The 19,219-nt window shown below is 43.5% G+C and overlaps 1 protein-coding gene across 1 annotated transcript in view; it reads left to right on the plus strand.

Annotated features, from left to right (window-relative positions):
* Positions 1 to 753: 753 nt before the first annotated feature.
* The window catches only part of HAS2 (hyaluronan synthase 2), a 37,292-nt gene continuing 18,826 nt past the window's right edge, over positions 754 to 19,219 (plus strand). Inside the window, exon 1 of the mRNA XM_039359835.1 lies at positions 754 to 1,214. The gene's annotated coding sequence lies outside the window, so the exon portion shown is untranslated. The remainder of the gene's footprint in view (positions 1,215 to 19,219) is intronic.

Genomic DNA, 19,219 nt, shown 5'->3' on the forward strand with positions numbered 1-19,219 from the left:
TTTTTGCACAATTCTTACACAAAATTGCAAAAAGGCTAGGGAATCGCCTCGTGAAATATTCCTGTTTTTTTTTTCTTCCCATTTTTTTTTAAACCAAACCCTTCTTTTCCAATGTCGGGTGGTCTTTCTCTGCAGCATGAACTTTCTTTTTCCCCCATCCTCACAGCCTTCGCATTTCCTCCCTTCTGATCTTGCAAAGCTGGGCAGGATCAAGGAAGCAGAGGCGACGGGCACGCAGCCATTCCGATGCATTAAGCGCTGATCACCAGCAATCCCCCGGCTTTAGCAGACGGAAAGCATCGGAAACCTGGATTTTCTACCCAACGTGGAGCAGAAATCCTTTTACAACCTACGCTTGTAATACGAGGGGGGAGGAGGCGGGGGGAGGGAGGGAGGGAGGGAGGGGGAGCGAGCCAGAGCAGGGGAGGGCTTTGAAAGGACCGGCCTCACTTTCCCCTCTACAACACGAGGAGGAAATCAGGTGGTGATAACATGCGTGTATTGCATTTCTTGACGAATGTTTGTAATTAACTCTAATTGAATTCATTCGTTTCCCCTCGCCCTGGCTCCTGGAGCCTTACACGCTGCTGCTGGGCAGTTCCCCCCACCCTCTCTCTCTTTTTCCTCTCTCTCCTCCTTCCTCTCTTCCTCTTCTTCTTTCCCCCCCCCCCTTTTGCAGGAGTTCCCTCCTCCCTCCCCTCCCTCTTTCCACCCTATTAAAACAACCTCCAAGCCTCACTTGTTTTAAAAAGACCCCCTTAAGTTGGAGGAGGCACAGAACCGGCCGTCTGGGAAAGAGGGAGGTAACCAGGGGCAGGGAGAGAAGAGGAGGAGTAGGAGGAAGAAGACCAACAGGGCAAGAAGCAAAAGGCGCTGAGCGACGCCTGGAAAATATTCGCCGCCGCCGCGGCTGGTGGACCCTCGAAATAGACGCTCCATTCAGTCCGTGGCCGCAAGAGCCGCGAAGTTCTCCAGATGCTGCGCCGGCCTCAACTTTCCGCCAACTTTCTCTCCGGGCGCCTGGAGGACTTCGGCGCCAAGAGGAACCGGCCCGCCGCTTAATCTCCGCGCAGGACCCCCTTTGGCGAGGCGCTGGAGAGCTCCCGAGGTTGTGGGAAGAGGGATCCTCGCGCGGCTGAGAAAGGCACCCGCTGGCCCTTTTCCATGGTGGGGAGGCGAGCTGCGGCCAGCCTCGCCAGAACTCTCCCGGGAGAGTAAGTAACAGCGGTTATTACTTCGATCGGGGAGGTTGAGAGGGTGGAGGGTAGAGGGGGGGGGGAAGGCAAAAGCGCCTCAGCTGCAAAAGCGCGCCGTCGGATGGGCCGTAAGATCCGGAAAGGTGGCAAGGTGAGTGGATCCCCGCACCGTCGTTTTAGCTCTTAAGTTTTGAGTTCTTCCGCTGGGGGAGGAAGGAGAGGGCGAAGATCTGGGAATAGGGGAGCCAAGGAAGTTTCCCCCCCCTCCCCTCCAAGCGAGACCTTCCCGGTGGGGTCAGGAGTATCAGCGCCGTCGAGGCAAGGGAACAAGCGGAGCCCTGCCCCGAGGAACGCCGCATCTCGTCCGCTTTCAAGACCTTGAGCGCGGCTGCTGCTCAATTACCTGCGGTGGCTCCCCCAGGTAACTGATCTCTTGAAAGTTAAGCCATTTGCTTTTCTTTTTCCTTTTTTTTTTCCCGGGAGTAGCTAGGCAAGCTCCCAGTTTAAATGGAGATACTTGCATTCCTTCCATTTGCACGGATGCGAGGCTTAACCGCGCACCGACCGCTTGTTAGGGCGGGGATCCGAGAAGGATGAAGGCCCGCGTAGGTTTGAGAAGACTTCGCGAGCTCAGAAAAGCTGCCTTGCTGGGAGTTCGTGCTCCCAGGATCTTGCTGCCCTACCTGTAGCAGCACCTGACCACGAAAACGCTCACCGCTTCTCTATCCTGCTGTCTTCCTAATATATGTATGCGTGTACCTAGGTCAGGGGTAGGCAGCCTCGGCTGTTTTATGACTCATGGACTTCAACTCCCAGAATTCCCGAGTCAGCTATGCTGACTCGGGAATTCTGGGAGTTGAAGTCCATGAGTCATAAAAGAGCCGAGGTTGCCTACCCATGACCTAGAACCTCTTCCGATTTCTCTCTCTCTCTCTCTCTCTCTCTCTCTCTCTCTCTCTCTCTCTCTCTCTCTCTCTCTCTCTCTCTCTCTTCTCTCTCTCTCTCTCTCTCTCTCTCTCTCTCTCTCTCTCTCCCTCCCTCTCTCTCTCCCTCCCTCCCTCCCTCCCTCCCTCTTTTGGCTAAAGCCACCGCTGCGATCTTAAGGCGAGTGTCCCGAGATTGGGCAGGGCAGACCCGCCACTGAGAGCGGAGCAGCTGTGTTTCTTCCTGCCTTACGGTATAGATTCGCTTTCGGAGGCTTGGGGAAACCTTGATCCGCTTCCAAGGAGGAGGCAATTTCCCGGAAGGCGGTTAATTCCTGCTCCCCTCCCCTCCGAGCGCCAGAGACATACACTGCCGCTATTTAGTCGCTTGTAAAAGCATGAAGCGTGATTTCGACCCCGCCCACCCCATTTCTCCCCCTTTCCAATGAGGTAGGTGGGTGGGTGGGTGGGTGGGTGGGGAGGGGGATGGTGAATGGGCGGGGTCAGGGCGCCCGGATCCCAGATGCTCAGAAAGAAATTGCGATGTCTCCTTAATGCACGCTCAGAGGCCAGGCAGCAGATTGTACGGCAGAGGTTGGCTCTGTCGAAAAGTGGGACCTCCAGAGCAGTGTTTCTCAACCTTGACAATTTTAAGGCATGTGGACTTCAACTCCCAGAATTCCACAGCCAGCAATGCTGGCTGTGGAATTCTGGGAGTTGAAGTCCACATGCCTTAAAATTGTCAAAGTTGAGAAACACTGCTCTAGAGCGCTCCCGTCTTCACACGTAGCCCACATTCACGCGTAAAGGCGCCCTGCGGTCGAGCTAGGGCGGTTAGCGACTGCGTGCCGTGTTCTTGGCCCGCCTCTACTCTCGGGTGCGGGAAGGATCGGGTGCCTGCTAGATCTCCTGTCAGCCGGGACTTTCGGCTTGCTTTCAAATTCGGGCAACGGCGCTTCTCAGAAGATGCACGCGGGAGCGCGCCCCGTGGCTAACGATGCTGCGCCGAGATGCAGAGGTGGAGCGGCGGGCGCGCGACACTATTGCACGCTCCCGTGGTCCGGGTCTGGAAGAAGGGCGTTGTGGCTGATGGGAATTGGGGGGGAGGGAGAAAGGGACGGAGGGGGTACCCGTTTCCAACTTGGAAGAGGTGAAAAGGCTGCAGGGGTGAGGAGACAGGAGGATATATCCGCAGGACTTGCTTGGGAAGTGTAGGTCGCCAGCTTCCCCCCCCCCCGTTATAGCAAAGTCGAGGGAGTCTTGGGTCAGCTGGGAGACAAGGCCCATTTATTTTGCACCCACGCACCACGGAAAGCCCCGGGATTCGGCTTGGGACTCGGGGATCCGTGGAAACAGTTCCGGTCCTTCAAGTACCGCGCGCGCATTCGCAGTAGGGTTGGAGCTGTCCCGGCGGCGTTGAGTTCAACCGGAGCGGTGGGGAGGGGGGGGAATGTCCCTGGGGGGTGGAAGGGGAAGCGACGTGGCAGCCGCTCAGAAGAAGCTCCGCTCGCCCGGGTAGCCGCGCTCGCTCTCCTCCCCCTCCCGAGCAGGGGAGGGCGGACCAGAGCGCAGCTTAAGAGAGAGGCGAGCTGGCCCGCTGGGCTCCGCGATGCTTATCTGCATCCTCTGGATGGGAGCCACTTTATTGTTCCAGTCCCACCCACCGCTCCGGAAAAGCTGGGCCGGGGCGCCCTTCCTTCGGGCCACGCGGCGCGATGAAGCCTCGGGTGGGTGCGTGAGCGCACGTGAGAGCTGGCAAAGGGCGCTGGGGTCCCGCTTTCCACGGAGTTTCTCCCGGGAGGTGCATAGCGGTTGGGGGATCGCTCGGACCCGTTCTGCCCTTGTTTGAGCGGCGGCCTTAAACGCTTTCCCGCTTTCCCCGCTTTCTTTTCTGGGGAGAAATGAAGGAAAGGAAAGGATAAAGTGTTTGAAAAGTCCCGAAAAGTTTTTTTTTTTTTTTTTAAGGAAAAGAAAAAAAATCCTGTTGGATCCCACGTGGGGGAGGGAGAGAGAGGGAGAGAGAGAGAGAGAGAGAGAGAGAGAGAGAGAGAGAGAGAGAGAGAGAGAGAATAAATAAATAATAAATAAAACCCTGGGAATGCCGTTGATGAGCTCATTGAATGGAACTTCCCGCCTCCCTTTATGACCTAATGCCGCACCCTCTCCTGATTGGCTCCGGTCATGTGGAAGGGGTTCCCCGACAGAAGCAGAAGGCTGAAGTTTTCAAAAGAGCTTTTAGTGGGAACTGAAAAGTCCTTTCTTTCAGCGGGCCGAGTAGAAAGTTGCAGGAAATAATAGGAACTTTGTAGCCGGAGCAGTTTTCGTAGGGAAAAAAAAAAAAAAGGCTTTCCCATTGAAGTAACGGTTTATAAGGAAGGGTGTACGCCATCCATGGGTTTTTCAGATGCACAAGAAGATTAAAAAGAGATTTATCAGGGCCGCATTATTAGAAAAGGAATTCTTTGGAGCTGAATGAGCCTTGCTCTTCATTTGGCTGGCCGGTGTCTACAATTCTCTGTTTAGATTCTGAAATCAAATGATCGTTTCTTGCAATTTAAAGTATTTGGGAAGAAGACTGCAGCAAACTAAAGCAGTAGACTTGAACTGATTGTTCAGAATCTCACTGGGAATAATGGATTTTCTAGTTTATTATTTTATTATTCATCCAAGTATATTGATTAATGTACTTGAGCGAAGAATATTTTAGCGGGGGAAAGCAGAATTGTTGGTTCCCATTAGTTGTGTTTTGGTAACACTATTAAAGGGAAATAGTAACTTTTTTTCAGTGACGTACAAATAGTCCCCAACTTACAACCATTTGTTTAGTGACCATTCAAAATTACAACGGCACTGGAAAAAAAAGTGACTTATAACCATTTTTCACACTTATGACTATTGCAGCATCCCCATGGTGATGATCAAAATTCGGATGCTTGACAACTGACTCATATTTATGACAGCATCTCAGAGTCAGGTGATCACTTTTTTTTTGTGACCTGGCAAGCAAAAGTCAATGGGGAAGCCAGATTCACTTAACAACCTTGTTACTAATTTAACAACTGCAGTGATTCACTAAATAACTGTGGCAAGGAAGGTTGTAAAATGGGGCAAAGCCCAATTAACAAATGTCTTGTGTAGCAACAGAAGCCTTGGGTTCAATTGTAGCTGTAAGTCGAGGACTATATGTAGTTCTAACTCTCCCCTGAATGACCTTTGACATTACATGTATTTGGCAAATTGCAATTTTCCCCCTAAAGCATCTCTTTTCAAAATAAAGTTTATTTGCATTTCCAGTTTAAAGTTATGTGCATTTCTGTGCAGCCAGACTGGCATTGTCTTCACTTTCACACTTTGACACTCCCAAAAATGAGCTTTGAGTAAAAAAAAAAAGAGAGAGAGAGAGAGAGAGAGAGAGAGAGAGAGAGAGAGAGAGAGAGAGAGAGAGAGAGAGAATTCTGAGGAATTCTGGGAGTTGAAGTCCACAAGTCCTAAAAGGGCCAAGTCTGAAGTCCCCTGCCATAGAGCTTCCTTCTCATCAACTTGTCTATTCCTTGCTTGGAAATTACCAGTAGCTCTGTCCCTTGCTTGGAAATTAGCAGTATTCCAGTATTTGAGGAGCTGCCACAAAGAAAGGGGGGTCAACTTATTTTCCAAAGCAAAATAAGTGACAATGGATGGAAACTAATTAAGAAGAGAAGCAACCTGGAATTAAGGAGAAACTTGCCAACAGTGAGAACACTTAACCAGTGGAACAGAAGTTGTAGGTGCTTCATCACTGGAGGTTTTTAAAAAGAGATTGGACAGCCACTTGTCTCAAATTGTATAGTCTCCTGCTTGAGCAGGGGGTTGGACTAGAAGATCTCCAAGGTTCCTTCCAACTCTATTCTGATTATGATTAACAATCACCACCATCAAGTTGAAAGATTTAAAACTGGTCCACAAGAACCAGACTAAATTGGTTTGATAATATGCCTTGGTTTGCTTCATGTTAGTACAAGGATGAGGATGGTTCCTAATTACCCACAATCTATCAATTGGTTGTCACAGGATTTAGCACTTCTGAATAGATCATTCTTCCCAACCATCTAGGATAGCTGAAATATATTGTAATACACACTCTGTTCCAAGTAACTGGTGAGTTGAGATTTTGTCCATTCCTGTCATTATTATTATTATTGATAGTTTGCCATTCCTGAAAGCTGAGCTTGCATCTTCTTTAATTTGCACTTCAAACAGAGAACTGATGCCTTTCCCAACTGAGCCCTGCAGTGAAGATCATAGCATGTAAAATCTGGAAGTGATAAATGAGTTGGAGATGAAGTAGCAGAGTTTCAGCAGGAAAGCCCTACAGATGTAACATAGCTGTTCAGTTTCTTCTGCATTGGCTGTTAAACTAAAAGGCGAGGAATGCTGACAGCTATTTTATGTTCAGAATGAATGAATACCGCAAATCATCTGTGCTTCAGAATTAGATTTACTTTTGCTATTGCCAATATATATATATATATATATATATATATATATATATATATATATAGTATATAGCAATCATAATCTTCGCCTGCTACCCAGAAATCCGGATTCCACTTAATAGCAGTCAGCTAATATTTGTAATGGGAAAAGGTGGGAAAGGGGTGTGTGGCTATGTGCATAGATTCACATATCTGGAATTCATTACATTGATCTTCAGAATAGATTGATGGTTCCTATGAGCAAGACCAACAAATTCAGAGATCACACAACGTACTCGCCCAACATTATCTTAGCTACAGATTAACCATATGTTCTGGTTGTGGATGACACAACAAACCATAATCTATAAAATATAAGTTATTAACTTAAAATATGGTTAGTTAATTTGTCATTTAGTATATTGTGTAAAATGCTGACATGACATTGGTAGTCTCACATTGCAATGAACGACATTCAATTTCACAGCTACTAAGATTGTTGGCTGAGCAGGTACAAAGACAGCCAGGGAAATGATTGAAGCCTGGGAAATGGGCCCCTTGTCAGTCAACAGGAGTGCTGATTTACCACCAGCTTATCAGGTATTTAAGAGCTGAGGACTTGGCAGCGCAAGGAAACAACAGCCAATCACTGGCCATCAACACACCAATCAACCAATAGGAAGGCACCACTCAAATACTACACATAGAATATCCCAAAGCACACATTCTGGTGAGAGAGAAGTTCCCCGAGGATGGGCTTCAGCATGAGTCCGAAAGCTTGGAAGACTAAACCTTTGGTCCCGGTGACCGACCCAGATTGTATCTTGCAATGCTGACATGATCCATCTATGGAAGAGGAAGGTCAGGAGGTTGGGCAGAATTGTGAAATATCATTAAGGATGGAATCCTTTCTCTATATAGTAATTTTATTAAAAGTTATATTGAAAAAGATACAAATCAATACAAACTAAAGGAAAAAATAGTGCAGTAAATAAAAAATAGAAAAGGAACACACTATTGTCTGATAAAAATTGTTCCTCTTTCATAACATCTTTGAAACACAAAGACAGAGGCAGATACTCTTCAGGTTAACTTCTAGTCCATTGTTCAAAACTATCTTTCAATATCTTCAATGTTAAAATATTTTGCTTTATTCTCTATTAATTGATATGGAGTAAATATGGAATTAATAAATATGGATGGAAACTTACCAAGGAGAGATACAGCATGCAGTGTGCTCTAGGACTTACAGGAACTGCAATCCAGCACATCTGAAAGGCACTAAAATAGTTATTAGACTATTTTTTTCAATCAGACTCATGAATAAGAAATTGGATGATTTTAGCAGCTTTTGTCCAGAGGTGGGAACTGCTCCAGCCATACCCCCTTCCGCTTTGAAGTCTTATTCATTTGGGGCCTGGAACAGTGCTAGGCAGAGCAACCACCATATTCTCTGGGCTGGCAGATCCTATCACCTTCTGGGCATCAGTTTGCAATCAGTGCAAATCCCATTACAACCTCAGGGATAAAAAGTCAGCTTTGCCCCCAGGGCTGCAATCTTGCACGGTATTTGGCTGCGTCAATCTGCTTGCCTTCCGTTGCAATTTAGCTGTCTTCCAGATTATATCTTGAACAGCTTGACACGATAATCTTCATAGCAGAACTGATTTGGAAATTGCTTTGTGAATATTGTTTAATTGGAAAACTAATTTCACTTCCCAGTGACCCCGACCTGATGTAACCTCCCCATCACAAGACCTATCACAAGACTCACTGAGATTCACACCTGACCCATCACAAGACCCTCACTTGACACACCCACACCTGAAGCCCTTATAAATAGAAGAACACTGACACTGACAGTGCCTAAACTCTGCTGAAGATGTTACCTAGCCTGGAAATATTCCAAATGTTTGGAAACCGACCCACAAGCTTGGAGAATGTATCTTCACCCTCACCCTACACCTGGGGTCCCCAACCCCTGGTCCATAGACCGGCACCGGTCTGTGGCATGCCAGAAACCTGGCCATGCAAACAAGTGAAGCCCCATTTGCAGGATACAGGCAGCACATGAAACCAGGCCCCCTACGGTCCACGGAAAAACCTCTCTCCATGGAACCGGTCCCTGGTGCCCAAAAGGTTGGGGACCACTGCCCTACCCTCAAACTATAGATATTCACCACTATTGCAAAACTAATTTGTTTTCATTCCTGCCTGCTCCCTTCCTCAACTTGGTGCCTTCCATATATCTTAGCACTACAGATAATCCTTGACTTAAAACAGTTCATTAGTGACTATTCAAAGTTAGAATAATACTGAAAAAAGTGACTTATTCCATTTTTCACATGACCACAGTCATGTGATCAAAACTCTGATGCTTGGCAACTCACTCATATTTATGACGGTTGCTGTGTCCCGGGGTCATGTGATCACCTTTTGCAATCTTCTGACAAGCCAATTCAATTGGGAAGCCAAATTCACTTAACAATGAGGTTACTAACTTAACAACTACAGTGATTCACTTAACAACTGTGGCAAGAAAAGTCGCAAAATGGGGCAAAACACACTTAACAACTGTTCTCACTTAGCAACAGAAATGTTGGGCTCAGTTGTGCCTGTACAACATTAAAGGCCATGCTGGTTGGGTCATCTGGAGGTTATTGTCCAGGGAATCTGGAAGTCACCTTGTCAGTAGCAGTGCACATGAATATTGAAGCAGAATTTCTGCAGGTTTGGAAATGAAATGAGGAGGAATATGAGTGGTAACAATGCAGCACCCAGTATATGATAAAAGGCTGGATTTCCTCTTCCATTACCTTAACCAGATGATCATAATGAGCTATAAAATGGCTTATTTTGGCATAGCATGTTCAGTGGACACATGAATTCTCTTAATCCAGATTTATAGTAGTGTGCATGAAAGGAAGCCTAATATTAAGATTCAAGAATATGGAGAAAAGGGATTCATAACTTGTCTATGGAGATTCTCAGTCATCCAGGTCATGGTTGTCCCAAAGGTGCTTTTTCCAAAAGACAACCAGACTTTCTTGGTTTTTTTCCTTTGAAAACATTCTCATCCAAGAAGAAGAAGCTTCTTAGATGAGAAGCAAAATGTGTTCAAAATACAAGGATGTCCAGCTGCCTTTTGAAAAAGCATTTTTGGGATGCAATACAATACAATACAATGAATGCAATACAATCAATACAATACAATACAGCCAGGACCTCAGTCTGGGCCAGGTGTGGGGAACAATGGTCCCATTACGACCTGTGAACTTCAACTCCCAGAATTCCTGAGCCAGGCCTGGGATGTATCAGAAGTTGGGGAAGGCTTAGTTAAGTAGCCTAAACTTCTAACTAAAGGAGAGCTGGGATTGGAGTAGGAAGAACAATGTATATAAACAGTTGTACCAAAATTTCAGGATTAAGAAGTGAACAAGATTGCAAGAGCACACACAAAAAATCTTTTGGTCTTGTTCCAAGTGTAAAAACATTGTCGTAGAGATACATACAGTCTATATACCTTCCTGTCATCCATGTGGCATTCTAACTTCTACAAGTTTAACCCCGGAGATTATTTATCCATAAATTTCGAGATCTCATAAGTAATCCTTACACTTTGGTAGTTACAGATCAGTCTGTAACTGACAGTGAACAATCAACTGAAATTGAAATTATCCACTATTCTGGGACCAGTTAAGTGTGTAAAAAAGCATTTTAAAGATAGTCCAAAATGGTTATGTGGAGAGAAACTGTTTCTATTTACCTTCTTTTATGTTTTCTTATTTTCCCATCTATCTCCTAGAACTTCTTAGGGATCTTAATTTGGAATCTGGGGATTGAGTGTATACTTTCGACAACCGGAGAATCTTTTCCATACATGCCAGACTACTTTTGAACACTGTGTGCTTTGTAGGAGGTCAAGTTAAAAAGTCTGAACTCAGAATGGAGATGACTGGAAAATGAGGAGGTTGCTATAACTAAGAAAAAGCAACTTTTTGAGAATGAAATATAAAGTTGATAGAACAATGGATTGCCTTTTTTTTTAGGACAGGTCCCCAAACTTGTCAACTTTAAGACTTATGGACTTCGACTCCCAGAATTCCTCAGCCAGTCAGGCTGGCTGAGGAATTCTGGGAGTTGAAGTCCACAAGTCTTAAAGTTGACAAGTTTGGGGACCCCTGCTTTAGGATGTTGGCACTTGATCAAATGAGTTCAGAGAACACAATGAAATCAAATTCATGTAGGCAGAGGTCCTTTCAAAAATTACTGTAGGTAAGCAATTGTGTATATAGTTAATCCTTGATTTAAGACCAGAATTGGGACCAGAATTTTTATTGCTAAGCAAGACGGTTTTTAAGTGAGTCAGGATTTTATGAGCTTTTTAGTCACATTTATTAAACAGATCACTGCAGTGATCACCTGGGCATGAAGTGAATCGGGCTTCATCCATTGCTTGTTGGAAGCTGGCTGGGAAGGTCAAAAACAGTGATCACGTGACCCTGGAATGCTGCAACTGTTGTAAATAGATGCCAATTACCAAGAGCCCAAATTTTGGTTACATGATCGTGGGAATGCTGCAATGGCCATACGTCACTTTTTTTCAGGGCTGTTGTAATTTTGAACAGTCACTAAGCAAATGGTTGTAAGTTGAGGAGTATCTGTATTGTGCAATTTTTTTTCTTAGAAAAAAATTATCTAAAATGCCCTTAAATCAAACTCAGCAATTGGTGACTAATGGATGCAACCATGCAATTTTCTTAGCAATTGTTTGAAAGAGATTTGCAACTGTCTTCTAATATATTTTTCAACTTTCTTGTCTAACCTGATCCTACTTCCTCCTCCAAGGGCAGCCAGGTGTAGCCATCAGCTGAGCCTATAAATAATAACCTGATATAAAAAAAAAGTGGCTGAGAATTGGAATTGTTTTATTATGTCCTGAAATAACCAAGCCAATAGGACGGGTATTTTAAGGGTATTAAACCTCCATCTCTGGAAGGCACCAGATTGCTACCGGATGACTAAAAGCTGCAAACCACAAGTTGAATGTTCACATAATTAGAAAGGTTTACTCTTGGTGGATAATTATCAGATCCCAACCCTTTGTATTCTTCATGAAAAAAAGCTGAGCTACCATGTCCCAGAAGTTTTATAGCTTTATTAGAAAGCACTGAAGTTAAAAAAAAAAAAAAAGATGATTGTGCTTTGTTTTAAGTCAATGACAAAGTTTTCCCTGTGTTCAAGGCAACCAAAATTACATCTGTCAGATTGATTGGAGTCATTTGAAACAGTGGGCTTAATCAAGGATGCCCTGGGCCTTTTTCACATGGCCATTTGGCTCAAAACAAATAACCTTTCAATTCACCTTCAACCTTTTTTTGTTATTGTTGCTTTTTTACTTTGTACCATCAATGTGTCAGGAGCTTTGCAAGACTAAATAAACCAACATCTTTGCATCTAAGGGGAAGGAAGGCAAAGCAAGGAAGGGTGGGAAAATGGGTGTTGTTGTTTTTTTAATGTCAGTTTATTTATTTGGAGTAAAGGGAGGATGGATTGTTTCTTATCTAGTATTGGTCCATGGCACATCTTCCAACTGGTAGATGGATGAGATTTGAATCTGCTTACTGGTATGGAGAAGAGTTCCACCTGTAGGAAAAACAAGACAAGAGGAAGAAATACTGTCTTAGTTCACGAATAAGGATAGTATGCATTTAATGTGAGTCATACCTGATGGATTGATTTTACAAATTCATTGTCTAGAAACAGATTTATATTACAAGGTTCAATCAATCAGAATAGAGCTGCAAGGGACCTTGATGGCCTTCTAGTCCAACCCCCTTCAGGAGACCCTATATAGTTTGAGACAGGTGGTATCCAGTCTCTTCTTAAAAACCTCCAGTGATGAAGCACCCACAACATCTGAAGGCAAGCTATTCCACTGATTGATTGTCCTCACTGTTAGGAAGCTTCTCCTTAATTCCAGGTTGCTTTTCTCCTTTGATTGGTTTTCATCTGTTGTTTCTTGTCTTGCCTTCTGTTGCTTCAGAAAATAAGTTGACCCCCTCTTCTTTGTGGTAGTCCCTCAAATATTGGAATACTGCCATCATGTCACCCCTAGTCCTTTTTTTTTTTTTTGGTCTGGAGTAGCCATATCCAATTCCTGCAAACCTTCATATGTTTTAGTCTCCAGGCCTTTAAACATCCTAATTGCTTTTCTCTGCATTTTTTTCCAAAGTCTCAACATCTTTTTTGTAATTTGTTGACCAAAACTGGATACACTATTCTAGGTGTGGTCTTATTAAGGTTTCATAAAGCGATACTAATACTTCCAAGTGATTTTGATTCTGTTTATACAACCAAGGATTGTACCAGCTTGTTTGGCTACCGTCGCTCACCCTTAAGACTGTACACACAACTCCCTGCTACAATTTGTTGGTGAGACAGGCTGAAAGTGAGTGTCTGGCCTAAAGCCACCAAGTGGGTTTCAACATTTGAGTGATGATTTAAATTTGGGTCTCTTCCATCATAGCACAGGAAAATGCCACAGGGCAGATTCTCTGCTTCCTTTGAATTGCTGCCAGCCATCATAATGAAGTCCATCCAAGTTTTCCTTCCCATGGGCTACAATAGGAGGAACATGCTATTTGTCAGCTCCACATTTACCCTAATCAGTCCCATTGTGGACAAGGGAGGCCAGGCCTAGATTCAGTGGCTCCCAAATTAATTTTCACTGTCCAAAGGAAACCCTATTCCTGGGCTGTGAACCATCAATAGAATTATTAAAGGAAGGACCTCATTGCTCACATACCATGAGCATTCTCTGCAGTAGAGGTATCTTCAATTTACCACCACAATTAAATCTGGCAATTACAGTCATAAATCATGACAGTTATAAAACAGTCACCACTTGACCATACCTGCTTTTTACAACCTTTTTTTTTTTTTTGCACTTTGCTGTGCTGGTTAAGCAAACATTGTGGTCGTTAAGCGAATCTATTGTTCTGATGGGCTGGATTTTGCCTGAAACCAGATATAAATGCCAGGTTTCTGGTAAAACCATCGTAAGTCATTGTTATGTGACTGTAGGTTGCTGCAAATAGACATAAATGCAGGCCAGTTGCTGAGTGCCCAAAATGTGGGGAACAACATCATAACTTCAAAACTGAGTCATAAGTGGGGGGTCCGTTGCTAAGTGACAGGTTGTAAGATGAGGACTACCTATAGAGCTGCCTTCTCCATTTTCTTTTCCTGGTGAAAGCACTTGGTAACCTTTACCTGCCTTTAGTGTGAATGCGCAACCTCTTTGAAATATTAACATGAGTGTGCAACTCCATTTGGCCATCAACCTAGGTGTACAAGGGCAGCTAGATTATACTGGCATTGAGCTGAGAAGTGCTGCCCTTATCTTCCTCTTGTGTACTGACACATTCTCTGAGATATTTGATATACCTGAAGAGCAAATTCTTTCTCCAATAATGTCATTTCCTACATGAACAGAAGAGTAGAAGGTGGTGGCAATAAAGCCTTTCAGATAGAATTCTAGAAATTAAAACAATGTGGTACCTGTATCTAGACATCTCCATGTTTGTTTTACTTTGATTCACTGATGTCAGCACCTTGCTTGATTCCTCAGTAATTGATAAAGCATCCTGAATGTGCAAATATACTCCATTGACCAAGTACTGCACCATCCTGGGTGACATTCAAATTAAATCTATGGCATTGTGTCTTAGATGTCATATTAACACATGCAAATTGGATATGGATTACTACAAATGATTTGATTGACTGGTTGATTGATTAGGTCATTGTTGACTCTTAGCAACCATATAGGCAGATTCTCTTCATGAAGGCTGTCTCTAACCTGGACCATGGCTAAACTAACTAAGTCCATCCAGCTTGCTACCAGTTGTCCTCTTCTCTTTCCTTCCACCTTTCCCAGCCTCAGAGTCTTCTTTAGAGATCTCCAGACTATACTACTTCTGTTTTTATTTTATAGACTGTAAAGAGGATAAGGCTAATTTATACTAAATTGAGGGGAACAAGATTTGAACCTGCTACTTTTTTTGTCACATGTCATTTCACTGGACTTACTGTTTGGACTGGTTTCAAAATGCAGTCATTATGAGCTTTTGCAAGTCAAGCAAATGGTGTTTTGAAACCGTCTAGCTTCCAGATATGAAAACAAAACATTATTAGTATATGCAGCTCAGGGCTGAACTGTTGGATTCCTGGTGTGCTCTGAGCTTGGCTATTTTCTACAGATATTTCATGACCAGGTGATGTTTCATCATCTGAATATGGAAATAAGGCAAACTATTTTCTCATTTTTAGCCCTGTACTTCAAGCCTGAGGACAACAAAGTCAATTGACATCTTATCATCTGGCATCTAGAGATGAGGGATCCTTGGTACTCTCTGAGCTTGGTTATTTTCCTGAAGACATTTCATTACCCAAACTAGGTAACATCATCAGTGCTAGTTGAACGTGGGGTTTGCTCGCTGTTTATATTCTGCCAGTGTTGGTGGGAGTGGTCTTGGAGGTTCTTTGGTTGGGCCAGGGGTGTCAAACTGCCGGCCCACGGGACGGATGCATCGTGTGGAAGCCGTGCCCACCCCAGCTCCAGCAAAGGGGAGAAAAGTCACAATACATCGTGAAACATCATGTGACATGGCGAGTTTGACATCTCTAGGTTGGGCTATTTACTGTTACCTTGTTTGGCAGTTATTTGATTGGGGTATTGTTTACTTCTTGATTATTAATGTTAATCTTGGTGTTAATCTATGCTCATGTTGGTGTTGATTGATTTTTGGGAGGTGTGTTAATCTTTTTTGTTCCATTTTTTGCTTGTCTCTTTTTGCGCACTGTCTAGATAAGTGGTTCTCAACCTTTCTAATGCCGCGACCCCATAATACAGTTCCCCATGTTGTGGTGACCCCCAACTACTTATACATCACCGGGTGCCAGGGGCGTGGCCAAAGAAAAGGGGAAAAAATGGCGGACAGCCTTGTTTGGCGACCCCCGTGAAATGGTCGTTCAACCCCAAATGGGGTCCCGACCCACAGGTTGAGAACCACTGGTCTAGATGTTGTTTATATCAATGTGTCTATTGATCTCCAATTCGTCAGAGTGCCAGGCTTCTAGGAATTCCCTAGCATTTTTTGGATCGGATTGGTCTAGGATGGTTAAAGTTTCCCACTTGCAAGAAAACAATCAAGCTCACCAAGGACCCATCATTTTAACCCTGAACTACAAATATTCCCCTTTATCAGTACCTAAAGATGAAGAAATGAGTGTGGTGATGCCACAGACAAACATGGTTCCTTATTAATTTATGCAATTTACCTACTACCTGAAACCTGCCAGATTCCAGGTGGCTTCCAGAATTTCCAATATAATACACCATATAAATTAGTATTCAAAAATTACTTCACAATAATGCAATCCACACAGTCTACTATAAATATAAAACACCATATAAAACACCAAATAAATCAGTATTCAAAAATTGCTTCACAATAATGCAGTTCACACAATCTACAATTAAACCACAATTTGAATACTAAAAATAATAGCTAAAAGTACCCACTTGCCTGTGATGGCATGATGCAAGTATCAAAGGGTCCTATAATGTCACCATGCATATTTCATTATCTTGGCATTATGGATAGAAATGGACAATCTAGGCATATGGGAACCAAGTGACAAGCCGTGATGCAGAAGAAGCAACTTTAGAACCAACATCATTAGGGTGCATGGATGTGGGGTTTGCCCTTTGTTTATATACAGTAGCTTGTCTTGCCAGTGTGGGCCGGGGTGTGATTTCCCGCTTGGTAAGTTCCTTTATTAGGGTATGTCTTTTGCTTATTTGTCTGTAGTCCCAGAAACACAGAAATAAGCCACATTTGCACACTATTCAAAAGAGGCAATAACAAAGTTAAGAAGGAAACACAAAGATCAGAGCTCATCCTCTCCAGCAACCAACACCCAGACAAGCAGAGATTAACATCCAGATAAACAGGGAGCAAAGCCCATACTTACTAGCACTGATGATGTTACCTAGTTGGGTAATGAAACATCTGCAAGCAAACCAAGCTCAGAGAGCATCAACGACTCCACAGATGGATATTCTACCTTCATTTTGTATCATTCAAGGCAGCATACCTAATGCTTCTCCCTCCTATGTTCCCCATTTAAAACAGCCCTGTGAGATGGATTGGGCTGAGCCAGAGTGATAGATTTAAAGTCACCCAGCTGCTTCTCATGCCTAAGGGAGGACTAGAACTCACGATCTCTATCATGAGTTCTAGTCCAGCGCTTTAACCACTATACAAAACTAGCTCTTATCACATGAAGCCTATGAAACCTTGCATCTCCTTCTAAATTCTACTCTTAAGCTCTCCTTCCTTCCCTTTATAATTCCTGAGTCTGCAATCCTCAGGATCAGTAGTTCTCAATCTTTTTAATGTCGCGACCCCCAACCGGTCGTAAGTCGAGGACTACCCAATCAGTCGTAAGTTGAGGACTATCCAACTGGTCATAAGTCGAGGACTTTCCCTACCCGGGAGCGCTGCGCATGCGTGGTGCTGCCCCCTGCACCGGCTGAGGCATAGCTGGCAAGCGGCAGAGATGGTGCAGGCTGACCACCGGCTGGGCCACCAGCTGGCCCAGGCCAAGGGAGGTAAGGCACCCACCGGGCCCCACGCGTGCCAGCAACCCCCCCCCCCCGGCCCTCTTTTACTTACATTTTTAGTAGTTGCTCAGTAGGGAGGGGTGGAAACTTCCACACAGCTGCAGACAACTTGCAGCACCGTTACAGAATAGGACTTTTGGCGGGCTCAACAGGGCAGAGACAGCTTGGACAATTCCTATTGGCTTTTGAAAGCCAATAGAATTAGACTCTATTCAAGAGAGTCTAATATATATAGATATACCTGATATATATATATATATCTCCACATCTGATTTTAGAGCTACATATATACATAGACGCTGAAAAATGCAAGGAAAATATGAATAATATAGCAGGAGAGGAAAAAAGAGACTCAAGATCAGTCTGTCTACAGTTTTTTAAGGAAATATTCTGGGTTTCTCAAGTGAAAAAGTTCCATCTTTATCTTAGGTGCATGAACATATTACTTTTATGAAGGTCATGATTCCCAACGGAGAGAATTAAGTTTCATTGAATTGAAGGAGTCTTGTTTTTCAGGACATCTGCACAAACTGAATTAGAGTAGAGCAGGTAGTCCTCAACTTACAACGGTTCAGTTAGTGACCGTTCAAAGTTGCAATGGCACTGGAAAAAAGTGACTTATGACTGTTTTTCATACCTAGGACCGTTGGAGCATCCCCATGGTCACGTAATCAAAATTTGGATGCTTGGCAACTGACTCATATTTATGACGGTTGCAGTGTCCCGGGATCACGTGATCCCCTTTTGTGACCTACTGACAAGCCAAGTCAATGGAGAAGCCAGGTTCACTTGACAACCATGTTACTAACTTAACAACTTAACTAACTTAACAACTTAACAACCGTGGATCACTTAACAACTGTGGCAAGAAAGGTCGTAAAATGGGCCAAAACTCATTTGAGAAATGTCCAGCTCAGCAAGAGAAATTTTGGGCTCAATTGTGGTCATAGGTTGAGGACTACCTGTACTAATCTAATATCTAGATTTAATATTAAAATAGCTCAAGTATTGGATAGCGTTCAAGAGGTCATGGATCTCAACAAAAGAGGACAAAAGATGAAGCAGACTTGGTTGACCTGATTAACATCCATGGTTGGAAATAATTGCAACCGTCCAAATTCAAAGAATTACAATGATTCGGTATATTTATTCATTAATTATTAAATTTATTTGCTATCCATCTTGTCTGGAAGCTGAGAGCCCAAAAACATTAAAATAATTAGAAATAAGCATTCCTAACACAATAAAATAAAAGTACCATCAAAGTACATATTACCAGAGTGGGAAAAACTGACCTACTCAGTTTGCTTAAAGAATCCATTAACTTAAGTTTCTTTATCTTTAAACTGGACTTGGATCAAACAGCCTTTCAAAGAGAGGAAAACTTCAAAAGAATGTCCCTCAGGGAGGCAGGAGATATCATCCAAACTCAAGTGTCTCCGGCATCCAGCGCAACAGATGCATTTTAGAACTATTTGTAATATTGCAAGGATTATATATGATCACATACGAGCAAAGACAGCTGGGCTCCCGTATCCTACTTTTAAAATTTTGCAACACTTGTTCTTCTATTTACTTGGAACACCCGTCAATCTTGCAATTCCAAGCTATTGCATCAGAACGCTTCCATATTGAAACTTCAAGTGCATCAGTTCAAATTTAAAGTTTAGGTCATTTCATTTGGAGAAAAAAAAAAAAAAGATTAGAGTGCAATCTGGATGAAAGAATAATTACTTTGATATTTAAAGCTGAGAATGCCAGGGAATTTATCCACATGGTCCCTTTGGGTAATGATTGAAGCCTAGTTCATATTAAATATTAATTGGCTGGTTTTCTTGGCTGATATGTGTGAGAATTAAAGAAAGATATGATGCAATCACTCTTCACGTTTGAAATTAATATAATAGAAAATTCCTCTTGATTCTCACTTTCTTCTGTTGATTCATTATTTCTCCA

The sequence above is a fragment of the Crotalus tigris genome, unplaced genomic scaffold, assembly GCF_016545835.1.
Source record: "Crotalus tigris isolate CLP2741 ecotype Arizona unplaced genomic scaffold, ASM1654583v1 scf7180000019137.2069052, whole genome shotgun sequence".
Classification (NCBI taxonomy): domain Eukaryota; kingdom Metazoa; phylum Chordata; class Lepidosauria; order Squamata; family Viperidae; genus Crotalus; species Crotalus tigris.